Genomic DNA, 3,640 nt, shown 5'->3' with positions numbered 1-3,640 from the left:
TTCCTTTGTTCAGGAGCCTCTGACCAGGGTTGCTACCAGTCGGCCATCTTCCCAGAATCCCCAAGGGATACTGATTTTGGGACATGGATTTTGTATCCTGAGACATTACTGTATTTATGATCACTTCCAGGAGTTTTGTGGTTCTCTAAGTATAAGAACATATCATCAGCAAAGAGGAAGAGTTTAACCTCCTCTGCTCCCATTTGAATACCCTTTATTACCTTCTTTTATCTGATTATATTGGTTTGAACTTCCAGTACTATGTTGAATATTGGTGGTGAAACACTAATGGTGTTAGTGGAACACCATTAGTGGAACAAGACATGGTGAACAGCCATGTGTTGTTCCAGTTCTGTGTGGAAGAGCTTTCAGTTCTACTCCATTCAGTATAATATCAGCTGTGGGTTTGTCATAGATGGCTTCTATCATTTTACGAAATGTACTGCCAATGCCTATATTCTCCAGAGTTTTAATTAGAAAATGATGTTGAATTTTATCAAATACTTTTTCTGCATATATTGGAAAAAATCATGCAGTCTTTGTTTTTGCTTCTATGATAGGGTGGATTACATCTATGGACTTGTGTAGGTTAAACCATTCTTACATCCCTGGAATGAAATCTACTTGGTCATGATGTATGACTTTTTTAATGATAAGCTGTAATCTATTGGCTAGGATTTTACTGAGAATTTTTGCATCTATATTCATTAGTGAAATAGGGCTGTAGTTCTCCTTTTTAGTTGGATCTTTTCCTGGCTTTGGTAGCACAGTGATGTTTGCTTTATAGAACATGTTACAGAAGATTCCTTCATTCTCAATTTTTTGGAATAGTATCTGTAGCATGAGTATAAGCTCTTCTTTTTTAATTTTTTTTCCTTTTATTAAGTCATATGAACATAGATAATGAATACATTTATGCATTTGTGAGGTACAATGTTTTGATTTTGTATAAAGTTTGGAGTGCTTACATCAAACTCTTCTTTGAACCTGATCTCTTCAGTAGATATATTTCTTCTTGATTAAGTCTAGGGAGAGGTGGTGCTTCCATGTATTGATTCATTGCCTCCACATTGTCAAATTTCTGGGCATAGAATTTCTTGCAGTACTCAGAGACAATCTCTTGTACCTCTGTGGCATCTGTTGTTATTTTCCCCTGTCTCATTTCTGATTGAGGTTACTAGAGATTTTAGTTTTCTATTTTCAGTTAGTATGGCTAAAGATTTACCTATTTTATTTACTTTTTCAAAAGCCAACTTTTTGTTTCATTAATTTTCTGAATGATATTTTGTTTTCTATTTCATTAATCTGTGATTTAATTTTGGTTATTTATTTTCTTCTGCTGGGTTTAGGGTTAGATTACTCTTCTTTTTCCAAGTACATAAGATGGTCTGTGAGTGTGCTGATGCACTCATTTTCTGTTTTTCAAAGGTAGGCATCTAGCACAATGAATTTTCCTCACTGGACTGCTTTTACTGTATCACACTGGTTTTAGTAACTTGTGTCATCATTGTCATTATGTTTGAGGAAATAAACAATTTCCTTTTTAATCTCTTCCAGAATCCAACTATCATTCATCATGTGGTTGGTTAATTTCCAAGACTTTTTGTGGGAATGAACATTTTTGTGGGAGTTGAGCTTCACTTTTATATCCTGAGAAGAGACATGGCATAATTTCTATTCCTTTAATTTTGCTGAGGTTTGATTTGTATCATAGGATGTGATCTATTTTGGAGCATATAGCATGAGCTGACGAGAAAAGGGTATATTAGTTTGCTTTGGGATAGTGTGCTCTGTATATGTCTAATAATCCCATTTGTTCTAGGGTCACATTTAAGTCCCTTGTATCTTTGTTTAGTTTCTGTTTAGAGGATATGTCCAGTTCTGTCAGAGGGGTGCTGAAGTCTGTGACTATTAAGGTGTTATGGGAAAAAAAATATTACTCAGGCCCCTCAATGTCTGTGTCATGAATCTGGGAGAATTTAAGTTTGATATATAAATGTTTAAAATTGAGATCTCTTTTTGTTGTATTGTTCCTTTCACCAGTATGAAGTGTCCATTTTTTTGTTTTTCTTAACTAAAATTTCTTTAAGTCCACGTGATCTGAAAATAAGATTCAAACACCTCCTTTTTTTCTTATTTCCAATTGCTTGAAGGTCTGTTTTCCATCCTTTAACCCTGACTCTTGATTTGTATTTCAGGGTTAGGTGTGCCACTTGGAGACAGCATATGGATGGCTTTTTTTAAAATTCAATCAGCCAGCCTGAGCTTCTTTAGTGGGAAATTCAATCTATTGGCATTAACTGAGAGTATCAATAAGTGTGGTAGAATTACATTCATCTTATTATGAGATACTCTGTTGCATAGTTTTATCCTTTTTGCCATTGTGGAAGCTAAGCTCCAGTTTTTGGCTTCTAGGTATTTACTTTGGTGGCAGTCCATTATGGTGTTAAGTATTGAGAAGAGTCTAAATATTTCCTGTGGAACTAGTCTTGTTCTGACGAATTTCCTCAGTAATTGTATATCCACAAAATATTTGATTTCTCCATCAATTTTGAAGGTAAGTTTAGCAGGGTACAGGATTCTGAGCTGAAAATTATTTAAGGATGTTGAAAGTGGATCACCATGCTCTCCATGCTTGGAAAGTTTCACTTAAAAATTCTGCTATCGCGGTGGTGGCTGTGGCTCAGTGGGCAGGATGCCAGCCCCACATACGAAGGGTGGCGAGTTCAAACCCAGCCCCAGCCAAACTGCAACAAAAAATAGCCAGGCATTGTGGCAGGTGCCTATAGTCCCAGCTACTTGGGAGACTGAGGCAAGGGAATCACCTAAGCCCAGGAGTTGGAGGTTTCTGTGAGCTATGTGACACCATAGCACTCTATCGTGGATGATAAAGTGAAACAATGTTTACACACACAAACACACACACAAAAAAATCTGCTGTCATCCTAATGGCTCTTCCATTTTAGGTCAATTGGCACTTACTCCTAGATGCTTGCAGAATTTTTTTCCTTTACCTTGACTTTGGACAGGTTCGTTGCAATATATCTTGGAGAGGCTCTATTAGAGTTGAGATGGAACTCTACTAGAGTTCAAAATCCATCTGAAAGGAATGTGTCAGGATCTTTAGTAAAACTTGGAAAATTTTCATTTATGATAGTCTCCAGTAGGGCTTCCATAGTTTTGAGACAATCTTCTTCCTCTTCAGGGATTTCTAGTATCCATATATTTGAATGCTTCATGGAGTCTCATAGTTCTCTATGCACCTGCTCTGCTTTCTCTCTCTTCTTTTCTGTCTCTCTAAATACCTGTGTTAACTCACAAGAATTTATCCTCTAACTCTGAAGTTATTTCTTCTCCATGGTCTAATCTTTTTTTTTGATAATTTCTACTGTTTTTTTTACATTCACTTATTGTCTCCTTCACTTCTTTAAGCTCATCCATGTCCTTTTTATATTCTACATATCTTTTATTTGACTTTTGGTTCTGTCATTCTATTGTCTCCTCCATTCCCTTTATTGTCTTAATCATCCATATTTTAAATTCCCTTTCTGTCATATTTATTAATTCTGGTAGACAGAGTCTTTTGTAAGATCTACTTCATGGTCTCCTACAGAATTTTCTTTTCTCTATTTTGTTGTTT

Source organism: Otolemur garnettii, unplaced genomic scaffold, assembly GCF_000181295.1.
Source record: "Otolemur garnettii isolate 467f Iridium unplaced genomic scaffold, OtoGar3 scaffold00175, whole genome shotgun sequence".
Taxonomy (NCBI): domain Eukaryota; kingdom Metazoa; phylum Chordata; class Mammalia; order Primates; family Galagidae; genus Otolemur; species Otolemur garnettii.
The sequence above is the reverse complement of the archived record's forward strand: the minus strand, read 5'-3'. Positions refer to the sequence as shown.